The 12,467-nt window shown below is 50.5% G+C and overlaps 1 protein-coding gene across 1 annotated transcript in view; it reads right to left on the bottom strand.

Moving 5' to 3' along the window:
• LOC119955497 (serine/threonine-protein kinase Nek6-like) overlaps positions 1 to 11,875 on the bottom strand; it is a 373,379-nt gene extending 361,504 nt beyond the window's left edge. Inside the window, exon 1 of the mRNA XM_038781740.1 lies at positions 11,761 to 11,875. The gene's annotated coding sequence lies outside the window, so the exon portion shown is untranslated. The remainder of the gene's footprint in view (positions 1 to 11,760) is intronic.
• Between the last annotated feature and the right edge of the window lie 592 nt (positions 11,876 to 12,467).

Raw genomic sequence — 12,467 nt, 5'->3', positions numbered from 1 at the left:
ATTCCCAGAGCTACTCCCCCTAGTGGTCGGATAACGCTACTGCGCTTATAAAGATACAGTGTGAATTACCATGTTACATTCACCACACCCCTTTCAACATGAGCTTCGGCCTCTCATTGACGATTGTCAAATCCATTCAGACGAGATCAATTGTGCCTTGTTGTTTGGAACTGGTCCTGTCAATGCATCACTTCCTCTTCCTTTACCTGCCTTCCAGCCCTTATCAAACAGGGTGATGTAGGCTGGCAGCAATTGTCACTTTTGAACAGTCAAACAACGATGAAAGGTTAAGCTCAGCTTAAAACTCAGATCCTTTGTGTCGCAGTTAACCAGTGAGCGACTACGGATGAGAATTTGAGTTTTCTTGGACCTTGACTTTCCAATTGACTTTGGCGTGTTCTACATCAGAAGGCCTGTTGATGAAGGATGATATAACATAGAACATAGAACATTACAGCACAGTACAGGTCCTTCGGCCCTCGATGTTGCGCTGACCTATGAACCCACTCTAAAGCACATCTGCACTATTCCTATATCATCCATATGTTTATCCAATGACCATTTAAATACCCTTAATGTTGGCGAGTCCACTACTGTTGCAGGCAGGGCATTCCACGCCCTTACTACTCTCTGAGTAAAGAACCTACCTCTGACATCTGTCCTATATCTATCTGCCCTGAATTTAAATCTATGTCCCCTCGTGCTAGCCATCACCATCCGAGGAAAAAGGCTCTCACTGTCCATCCTATCTAATCCTCTGATCATCTTGTATGCCTCAATTAAGTCACCTCTTAACCTTCTTCTCTATAACGAAAACAGCCTTAAGTCCTTCAACCTTTCCTCATAAGATCTTCCCTCCATACCAGGCAACATCCTGGTAAATCTCCTCTGCACCCTTTCCAATGCTTCCACATCCTTCTATAATGCGGCGACCAGAACTGCACGCAATACTCCAAATGCGGCCGCACCAGAGTTTTGTACAACTGCAACATGACCTCATGGCTCCGAAACTCAATTCCTCTACCAGAAAAAGCTAACACACCGTACGCCTTCTTCTCAACCCTCTCAACCTGGGTGGCAACTTTCAGGGATCTATGGACATGGACACCAAGATCTCTCTGCTCATCCACACTACCAAGAATCTCACCATTAGCCCAGTATTCTGTCTTCCTGTTACTCCTTCCAAAATGAATCACCTCACACTTTTCTGCATTAAACTCCATTTGCCACCTATCAGACCAGCTCTGCAGCTTATCTATGTCCCTCTGTAACCTGCAACATCCTTCCGCACTGTCCACAACTCCACCGACTTTAATGTCATCCGCAAATTTACTCACCCATCCTTCTAAGCTCTCCTCCAGGTTATTTATAAAAATGACAAACAGCAGTGGCCCCAAAACAGATCCTTGTGGTACACCACTAGTAACTGAACTCCAGGCTGAACATTTCCCATCAACCACCACCCTCTGTCTTCTTACAGCGAGCCAATTACTGATCCAAACTGCTAAATCACCCTGAATCCCATGCCTCCGTACTTTCTGCAATAGCCTACCGTGGGGAACCTTATCAAACGCTTTACTTAAATCCATACACACCACATCAACTGCTTTATCCTCGTCCACCTGTTTGGTCACCTTCTCAAAGAACCCAATAAGGTTTGTGAGGCACGACCTAATCTTCACATAATCGTGTTGACTATCCCTAATCAAATTATTCCTTTCTAGATGATTATAAATCCTATCTCTTATAAACCTTTCCAAGACTTTGCCCACAACAGAAGTAGGGCTCACTGGTCTATAGTTACCGGGGTTGTCTCTACTCCCATTCTTGAACAAGGGGACAGACAACATTTGCTGTCCTCCAGTCTTCTGGCACTATTCCTGTAGACAATGACGACATAAAGATCAAAGCCAAAGGCTCAACAATCTCCTCCCTAGCTTCCCAGAGAATCCTAGGATAAATCCCATCCGGCCCAGGGGACTTATCTATTTTGCTAACATCCCCTCCTTATGAATCTCAAGCCCTTCTAGCCTAGTAGCCTGCAACTCAGTATTCTCTTCGACAACATTGTTTTTTTCCTGTGTCGGCGCCGGCGCCAAAACGGGAGTGTTTCACTCCGCGGTCAGCGCCCATTCCGGGTCCCATTCTGGACCCTACAAGGGGGCCCGCAGGGGAGGGGTGGGAAGCGCGGGGGCGCAGCCTCGGAGCAGCGTCAGAGACGCGGCGCCATGCAATCGACACGGCGCTGCATTGCACATAAGGCAATGCAAGCGCACAGGCTGCCAATGGAGCAACATGGTGCCACGCCGAGCAGCGCCACGGCTCACCGACCACGACCTGGAGACGCTCCTGGACGCCCTCGAGGAGAAGAGAGGGTGTCTGTACCCTGGACCCGAACAGAGGGTCCCACCCAACGTGGCTAGGCATCTGTGGATGGAGGTGGGTGCAGCCGTCAGTGCCATCACGGTGACACCTAGGACTGGCGAGCAGTGCCGCAAAAATCTCAACGACCTACTGAGGGCAGCCAGGGTGAGTACCCAGCAATGTGCCCATGGCACCAACCCCCCTACCGCCCACATGTGTAACAGACAGGGCACAACACAACGACACAGGACACAGGACACAGGCACACAGGGGACAGATAGACAGGACACAAAGACACAGGACACAAGCGCACAGGGGACAGACAGACATGAAAGAACACAACACGACATCACCATGGAGGGGACGCACATACGGGACATGGCACCCCAGGGTACCCCCCGACCGCAGGTCCAATGAAGACACCGAGGTTGCGTCACAGCTGTCCCCTGCACCCTCCGCCACCGCAGATACTCTCGCCTCGGTTGGCCATGTTAATGATGAGGCTTCTGGGACACTAACTGGTGCGCACCACACAGCCGATCCGGTACAGTAGGTGGAGGTCGGAGCAGCCGAGGGACCAGACGGTCGGAGGGCAGCCCAGGCCCGGCAAACATCTGCCACTCAGACGGGTCCCGGGTTCCTTCAGTTCCCCCGCCCACCCATAGACCCGATGCAGTCAGGGACCCAGGGGCCATGACAGTGTGACGGCCGGTTTCCAGCACCTGCAGACGCAAGTGCAGGAGCGCATCCGTGTCCAGGAGCAGGAAATGGTGCCAGTCATCAGTGCCACACAGGCCAACACCGCACGGGTGACGTCCGCAGTGGAGACAATGGGGGCGCCGGTGTCGGGCATGGGACAGAGTTTGCAGGGCCTGGGGCTATCTGTGCATGCGTCCTCCACGGCCCAGGACAGGGCTGCCGTCTCACAGGCAGCCATGAGCCAGGGCCAGCTGAATATCGCAGAGGCGCTCAACAACCTGGCGCGGTGTCAGCAGTCCATGGCCCAGTCCTAGCAGGCCATCGCTGAGAGCATCAGCGCCATTGCCCGGGTGATGGACGGCGTTGTACAGAGCAAGACAGGGATGGTGAACTCCCTGAGCTCCATGGGTGCGAACGTCCAGACCCTGGTCGATACCAGCGCGGGTCTCCGGGACTGGCAGCGCCAGGTGATGGTGGTACCCCGGGTGCTGGATCCGCTCGCACCCCCATCCCATGGAGAGCCCCTGGGGGCCACCGGGCACCCCGAGGGAGGAGGAGGTGCTGGGGCCGGTTCCGGCTCCCCCTGCAGTGGGGTGCCGGAACGCTGGGCCACCTCGGACGCCCCCCTACCGTCCCTGGTGCATCTAGTGGGCAGCGGGCAGAACAGGGTGGCACCACGCCATCCCAATTGCCCGGGGTGCAGCCTGGCCCAAACAGGCCAGGCCGCCCCAGGAAAAGGCCGTCAAAGGGGACCCTAGTCACAGAGCAGGAATCACACGCGCCATAGGATACATGGCCAGCCCGGTTGCCAGCATGTGCCCCACCCCTGCCCCCTTGGTGCCCTAAGACCTGTTGGCCTCTGCCAGGGCCACCGTCTGGCGGCAGTGCCCACACCGGGGGTCTCCTATGTGTGCCACCTTGGACATACCTGCTGGTGGGTGCCGCCAGTTTGGTGGGTGGGGTGCGGGTGTCTGGCACACGTCAGGACGGTCGGGCTGCCTGCGCCACAAAGTGAACGGGTTGGGTGGACAGCCGCGTGTCCACCATCATGGGGTCTGGCCATTGGATCCGCCTTGCCATGGCGGGCCGTGGCCACCCGCAGCCTTTGTCGTCCCCACCGCTCCTTCCCCACCCCCACCCCGGGATGTGTGGGCCACCCCCAATCCCCACCCCCGGCAGCCCGCCCACACCCGCCCCCGGATGTGTGGGTCACCCCACACCCCACCCCAGGTTGTGTGGGCCAACCCCCACCCCCACCCCCATCCCCGGATGTGTGGGGCACTCCCCACCTCCATCCCCGGATGTGTGGGCCAACCCCCACCCCCACCCCCATCCCCGGATGTGCGGGGCACTCCCCACCCCCACCCCCATCCCCGGATGTGTGGGCCACCCCCACCCCCGGATGTGTGGGCCACCCCTCACCCCCGACCCCCGAAGAATTGCCGCTGTGACCGCTTTCTGCAATTCTCCGAGTGGCCGGCGCCATGTGCGGGCGCCCGTTTTGCCTCGCTTCGGAGAATGGTGTCCCGGCGTCGGAGTGGCGTCACGCGATTTGTGCGGCATCGCGGCGATTCTCCGACCCTGATGGATGTCGGAGAATTACGCCCCTTATCTGTGCTCAAGTGAAATCCCAATTAATGCCCTCCATCTGCACTTGATTAAACACAAACGATATACAATCAACATATTGGAATTTGGCTCCTTATAAAGCTGATTCCCCCATTTGACAACGTTGGAGAATGTGAATACTTCCCTCCCATCACCCTCCAAAGGAAAAACATGGACAATTACATCTGCACCATAAAGAGATGACCGACAACTACTCCACCTGGCCAGAAATAATAATATGAACCTATGAACATGGGAACTAAGAGCAGGAGTAGGCCACTCGGCCCCTCCAGCCTGCTCCGCCATTCAATAAGATCATGGCTGATCTGACTGTAACTTCAATCCCACATTCCTGCCTGCCCACAATAACCTTTGTAAATCACAAATCTATCTAGCTCTGCCTTAAAATATTCAAAGAATGGGATATTCCAGCCCTTGCCACCAGTGGAGTTTTCGGGATAGCCTGAGATAATCCCTCGCGGAGCGTTCCCCGACAACGCGGCCAGCAAACAACGCAAATGGCCATTGACTTTGGCAGAATGGGAAGATCCTGCTAGCAGCCAATGGAGAGCCTCCTGTGCCACTGGAAACCCCCCCCCCCACGGGAGATGGGCTGCTTCCACTGCCTTATAAGGAAGAGAGTCGCGACCCTGAGAGGAAAGATTTCTCCTGATTTCTGCCTTATTCTTAAACAGTAACCCCCTAGCTCTAGAATGTGTTATTTTCTCTTTACCCAGGCAGAGTTACAACACAGTTACACCCTGAAGGGACATTTTGTTCTTGGGGCACATGCACCACAATCTTTTTGAAAGGTCAGACGGTGGGAACCCCCCAAATGATCTGAATTAAGTATTTACGTGTCAATTCAAAAAGGGTCAAACTCGGAACAGTTCAGCTGTTCTATTCAATGTATGTGACGACTGGTTCACTGACTGTGACGGATGTGGTGTCCAGCTCACCTGAATGAGAACAATGCAAAGGCCGCCTTGATTGACTCCCGCACTGAGATTGGTGCCGTGGTTTCTCCACTTTTTCTATTGCAAAATAGTTTTGAGTATGTATCAGGCCAGACCTGTCTCCTGCTTGCATCAGAGTAAGAAATGTGAGACTCCATCCCGGCAGCCAGGGTTCACTTCATGGGCAGAGTAACCGTTGCTGAGTTTTTAAAAAAGGTTTCACCTCTGACGGGAAATTTATTGAACAAGGTTGTTCGTTGTGCAGTATAACAATTGAGCCCTTTATTGCATTCAAGTGGTGGGTATTAACTGGGGATTGATTTGTTCTCCAATAGGAACACGCTGAAGCACTTTGTTGAGTCCAGTTCTATCCTTTGCCGCTTGGCTTTTGGGAATAGGACAAACTTTAATATTTTACATGTGTGGGGAAAATGCAATCTCTTGGCACAGCTTGTACAGTATTAGAAGTCACTCGCCTAGGAAGCAGAGTTAAATATGAGTCAGGTTGGCCGACAGAGCTTTGCTGATCTAAATGTTGTTTTGCAATCAGAAGCTGCAAAGGTGGGGCAAACCTTACACTCCCCAGGAGTGGGTGGGCAGGAAGGTGAGGGGCATAATTGTCACATCCCACCTGGAACATACGGGGGGTGGGAATGCTTATCTTCCCCGTGCTCCTTGCGGAGTACGGGCTCTCCAGCTAGGGGCAGGTATCTCAATTAACCAATGTATAGACGGTCGGCCTGTCAGGCACCGAGCTTGAGGAACCCAATAGGGATCTACCGGGCAGTGTACGTATCGTTTGTGTAAATAAAACTTTGTTTCTTATTTACTCAGTGTGGACTCTCCGTGTCCTGATTAAAATAATATTGGACTCTATGCCATGGGCACCACTCCCTGACCTTACCATCCACTTCTGCCCTGCCGCAATTATACATGCAGCAAGGAAGGTGTCAGGTGTGATGGTCCTTTAGTCAGTCAATTGCCACTGAAAGGGTTATTCCCCCACTCCTGCAATATTTCCCGTGGCATGCAGAGGCCGACGCCAAGCCAGTTGACTGTCAGCTTTCACTGCTCAGGCTGGTGGGGGGGCAAGGGGCAAAGGTACCTCCTTTACAAAGCTCCTGCTAAGGCCTTCTACCTTGTGTCCTCTCCCACTGGCGTGTCCGCCCAGCTCGCCCACCCTCCCACTGGAGACTGCCAGCCTGGCCCTAGTGAAACTCTCCCCATCAGCCCCCACTTTACTCGGTGCCCGTCTCCAGCACCAATCGCTGTTGGCGACTGGATGCAGTTTCAGCAATGGCCACCGATCCCGGAGGCAGGATTTTCTCACAGATAGGGGTGGAGGTCTCACCTTGAGCCACTTAACAATCCACTGACCGTTAAGTGACTGTGGCACGTCACCAGGGTTGGAGTGTCGTCACGCCCAAAGATTACGCCGTGGAAAGCCCCAACCCTGACCACGTGTCAAATCCCAACTTGTGTATCACAATGGTCTTCTCCTTGGCTTGAAGTCGCTCGCCACCATTTTGTACCACCTTTCTTAAATAGCAAACCAATTTGAGACATGGAAAAGATAGCATGTCTACACAACCATCTCCTGTCATGTAATTGGATTTTGTGGTGTTGCACCAACCTCAGGGTTGATCTGGAGGTCTCCAAGAATTGAAAATCAATCTCCAGGACACCGCTGTGCACAACCCAGGAGATAAATCATTGGGTCATTCAAAAAGAATTGTTTTTTGTCATTTTCTTTGAACATTCTTTACCAGATATAAGAATATTGAGAATGGGAGGAAAAGGCTATTTGACAGTCAAGCATCATTGAATTGGGTAATTAAATTTTGTCTTCCAATTGGCGTAAGGAGACAGTATGTCACAAGGGTGGATCTGTTGGCCAACTAATGGCAAGAGCATGGGGGAATATCAGGTGACGAAACCTCCAGCAATACATTTTAATCACAGTTGCCAACCCTAACCAACATGCTTAGGCACCATAGGTGGCAGTTAAGCAATTTTACATCTCAACTGCTCTTTTCTACAAACAAGTGTACCAGCCTCCCCGGACAGGCGCCGGAATGTGGCGACTAGGGGCTTTTCACAGTAACTTCATTGAAGCCTACTCGTGACAATAAGCGATTTTCATTTCAAGTGCAATAATATTGTTTGTGCAAAAAAAAACTGGTTCCTTTCCAACATTCTTTTCTACCCAATTGCTCAACTCTTTCTTCTCTTTATCATAGAATAGAATCATAGAATTTACAGTGCAGAAGGAGGCCATTCGGCCCATCGAGTCTGCACCGGCCCTTACAAAAAGCACCCTACTCAAGTCCACTAATCTACCCTATCCCTGCAACCCAGTAACCACAACATAACCTTTTTGGACACCAAGGATCATTTAGCACGGCCAATCCACCTAACCCGCACATCTTTGGACTGTGGGAGGAAACCGGAGCACCCGGAGGAAACCCACGCAGACACGGGGAGAACGTGCAGACCCGGCACACACAGTTACCCAGCCGGGAATTGAACCTGGAACCCTGGAGCTGTGAAGCAACTGTGCTAACCACTATGCTACCGTGCTGCCCATTAAGGCATCATAGGTGGCAGTGAAGCAATTTTATGTTTCAACTGCTCTTTTCTGCAAACAAATGCAATAATATTGTTCGTGCAAAAAAAAAACTGGTTCCTTTCCGACATCTTTTCTACCCAATTGCTCGACTCTTTCTTCTCAGTACAGTTCAAGGAAGAAAGATATGATTAAATAATCTTCCTGCTATCACCCTTTCCATTCTCAACTTCCTCTGTCACTGGCTCTCATCAGTCAAAGAGTCTGTAATTCTCTATTGTAATGGAAACAAACGCTGTATTATACTTTCACCATTCCTTCGAATGCATGTGACATTGCTGCACCAGATTAATGCAATATTTGTAACTTGCAATTGTGTCCTGCTCATTTCAATACCTCTAAATATTATAAAATAAATATAGGGGAGGTGACTCCATGCAAATATACTCTAAATACACCCAACAATCTAGGGAAATGTAAATGCAAACTGATTGATTCCAGAATTCTATCCAAGTGAATATTAATGGAACTTTACATGTCCAATCATATATCATAGAATCATAGAGGTTACAGTGCAAAAGGAGGCTATTGGGCCCATCGAGTCTGCACCGGCCCTTGGAAAGAGCACATTATCCAAGCCCACACCTCCACCCTATCCTCGTAACCCAGTAACCCCACCTAACAATTTTGGACACGAAGGGCAATTTAGCATGATGAATTACTTAAACTGCACATCTTTGGACTGTGGGAGGAGACCGGAGCACCCAGGGGAAACACACCCAGACATGGGGAGAGCATGTAAACTCTGCACAGACAGTGACCCAAGCCGGGAATCGAACCTGGGACCCTGGAGCTATGAAGCAGCTGTGCTAACCATTGTGCTACCGTGCCGATCATTCTTCCAATTGACATCACCTCATCTCACTGTAACATTATTCCAAAAATACAGTTTTTCTTCTTTCGTGGGTGATGTGTTGGGTGTTCTGGATCCGTGAAACACAGACAGGCCACCAACACTTAAAATAGTAAAACACTATTTTATTAAAATATGAACTGTTGAACATACTCTTACTGTGGGTTAACACGATGTTAGATTAACTAACGACCTGTGCCTACCCTAACCAGTCTATGCACTCAGCACATGGTGTTGCTAATTGTGCCTTTACTTAATTGCTCTGTTTAATAACCTTTGCTCTCGAGTCGCCAGGTATCTTTCTGATACCACCACGAGGTTCAAAGCCAAGTGCTGATCAATAACTCAATACACCAGTTAGTAAGTTTCAAATCAAAACACATTTATTATATACACAGTCAATCACTACACATCCATAAAACTCTACTTACTAGATCATCTCTAACAGTAGAAGGCCTATACTTAGCTTTGGAAATGACCCACCAGGTCAGGGGAACAATGGCCTTTCGTTCGATTCTGAGTCTGCAGGCTTCAAGCTGGTATGGACTAGTAGCTAGGAGTGCCTATCTCATAGCGTGCATTGACTGGAGACTTACTTGGTTGGTGCAGCTGCTAGGCAGGTCTCTCCTTGCTGAGAGTCACGGGCAAGAGTTGTTTCGAGCTGCTGCGAGGCCCTACCAAGAAGGACGAATTGAACTTGGGGGCTCTGTTTTATAGCCCCCAGGGGTTTCGTGCCCTTTTGGGTGGACCCCGGACCTGGTCCCAATCAATTGGACCAAGTCCCAATCGCTTGAATCGACTTCTCCAATACTGGAGCTGTTCCCTGATCGCTGGGCGGTTCCTATGTGTCCGTTGGCCTTCCTTTGTCCTGGGTCCCGCTGGCACCGGGGAGTCTGTCTTGGCCCAATTGTTCCTGGGGATCGCAGGTGTGGTGCGCGCCTGCGCATTACGTTCGTCGATGTCACCGTCCTCTCGTTCAGTGCGCCCAAGCGCGGGAGTCTGCGAAAAGCGTGCGAAATGGCCGCCCTCATCCAGGTTGAGGCCCTGGAGTGGTTTGATGACTTGGACCCATTCTGCCTCGTGGAGAGCTTGCCGCGCCGTTTCAGCCGCCTGGATGTGGGAATACCGACTAGTGGCGTGCTCGTGGAGCACGCAGGTCTCAATGGCAATCGCTAGAGTGAGCTGCTTGACCTTAAGGAGCTGCTAGTGAAGGGGGTCCGACTGAACACCGAAAACGACCTGGTCGCGTATCATGGAGTCGGAGGTGGACCCGTAGTTGCAGGACTGCGCAAGGATGCGGAGGTGGGTGAGAAAGGACTGGAAAGGTTCGTCCTTACCCTGTAAGCGATGCTGGAAGACATAGCGCTCAAAACTTTCATTCACCTCGACGTTGCAGTGACTGCCAAACTTGAGGAGGACCGTCTTGAATTTAGATTTATCTTCACCATCGGTGAAGGTGAGAGAATTGAAGATGTGGATGGCATGGTCCCCAGCTGTGGAGAGGAAGAGAGCAAACTTCCTGGCGTCTGAAGCAGCTTCCAGGTCTGTGGCTTCAAGGTATAGCTGGCAGCGTTGTTTGAAGATCTTCCAGTTGGACCCTATATTGCCGGTGATGCGGAGCGGCGGGCGCACGCTGTCCATGTTGCAGGATGGCTGTAGACTGGTGGAAGGCAGATCACTTGCAGGTAGGTCTAAGAAGTTCTAACATCCCTCAACTACTGGTACCATGATGTGTTGGGTGCTCTGGATCCGTGAAACACATACAGGCTACCAACACTTCACATAGTACAACACTATTTTATTGAACTATAAACTGTTGAACATACTCTTACTGTGGGTTAACACAATGTTAGATTAACTAAAGACCTGTGACTATCCTAACCAGTCTAATCACTCAGCACATGGTGAGAATCTGTGCTGTAAACTGTAAGCTCTGTACTTCTGAGAGGCTGCATCCCGAATGAGCGGGAAAACTGATGCCCTCTGTCTTTATAGTGAGTGTGCTCTAACTGCTGATTGGCTGCGGTGTTATGCATGTTGATTGGTCCTACTGTATGTCCATCAGTGTGTGTGTCTGCACCATGATATACTGGTGTATATTATGATAGTGGGGTGTAAGCGTCTCTTGCCCATCCCAAGTTGCCCTTGAACTGAGCGGCTTGCAAGAGGATTTAAGAGTTAACCACATTGCTGTGGGTCTGGAGTCAACCATAGGCCAAGCCAGCCTAACCCTGGGCCTCTGGATTACTAGACCAGTGGCAATACCACTACGCCACCGCCTCACCATTAATATAATTATATGTTATGTAATTATGGGGTGCAGTGCTTGCTATAAATGGTAACTTGAGAAGAGGATTATCCGCACCACAAAACATGTCAGTTTTGCATTGTCAGTGAGATTTGTTTACCTGGAGGTTTTGCTGTGAGAAACTCAAATTCAAATGTGTTGAGTAGATCAGTAGGCCGCTTATTAACTCCACTGGTATAAGGATATGCAGCAGGAGTTTACATATTTCTCAAAATAAGATGACTGGTTTTGTGCTGATAAGAGAGCCTTAGTGAAACATACTCCAAATTTTCCACAGCTATACATGTTTTCCACTCAAATATCCCAGCTTAATACAAGTTTCATCAGAAGCCGGCAAAGTACTTACCATCTAGTGTGCAGTCTTGTGGAATACAGTTGCCTGGTCAAACATGAAAGTAATCAGAATTCGAAGCAGGACTGTGGTATGTGTGTGCACTTCAAAATCGCCCTCTTCCCTGCCCTGCTGCTGATCTCGATTGCTGTTTGAAGAATTTACTCCCACGAGTACCTGACATGGCCTGCAGGGTAGGCACTGCAACTCAACAGACCAATTGTGATAAAAGACGATTGCTTCAATACTGACGTTCGGAATGATAGAGTGATATGTGTTGAAATTGCCACAGGGCAAAGCAGAGACAGAAAACACTGGCAATCATAATTAGAGTAAATCTTCAGTTGACGGTAGGGCAAAATCATGGCAACGCATTCGAACAGCTGTTTCAAAATCTTTGGAGTGTAAAAGTAAATCTTTCGCAAAAATACTGTCCCTTTGCAAATGTTGATCCATAGGATCGGGTAAACATTCTGAAAACTCGAAGGCACTTTGCAATTTATCCAGTGCGCTCATCCAGGACTCAGGCTGAGCACTTAAGAATTCCACTTTGGAACGAGAAGCACCAGAGGATAATTCCGAAAAGGGAAGTTGGAGCGCAGGATTCTCCGTCCCTTCGCTCCCGTTTTCCAGCACGCGGCGTCCACGCCAGTAGCGGGATCCTCCCTCCCAGCAGCTGGCCAGTGGGGCGCCCCACGCCGGCAAGAAATCCACGGGCGTGA

This window comes from Scyliorhinus canicula, chromosome 21 (assembly GCF_902713615.1).
Source record: "Scyliorhinus canicula chromosome 21, sScyCan1.1, whole genome shotgun sequence".
Taxonomy (NCBI): Eukaryota; Metazoa; Chordata; class Chondrichthyes; order Carcharhiniformes; family Scyliorhinidae; genus Scyliorhinus; species Scyliorhinus canicula.
This window is presented reverse-complemented; position numbering and strand designations above follow the sequence as displayed.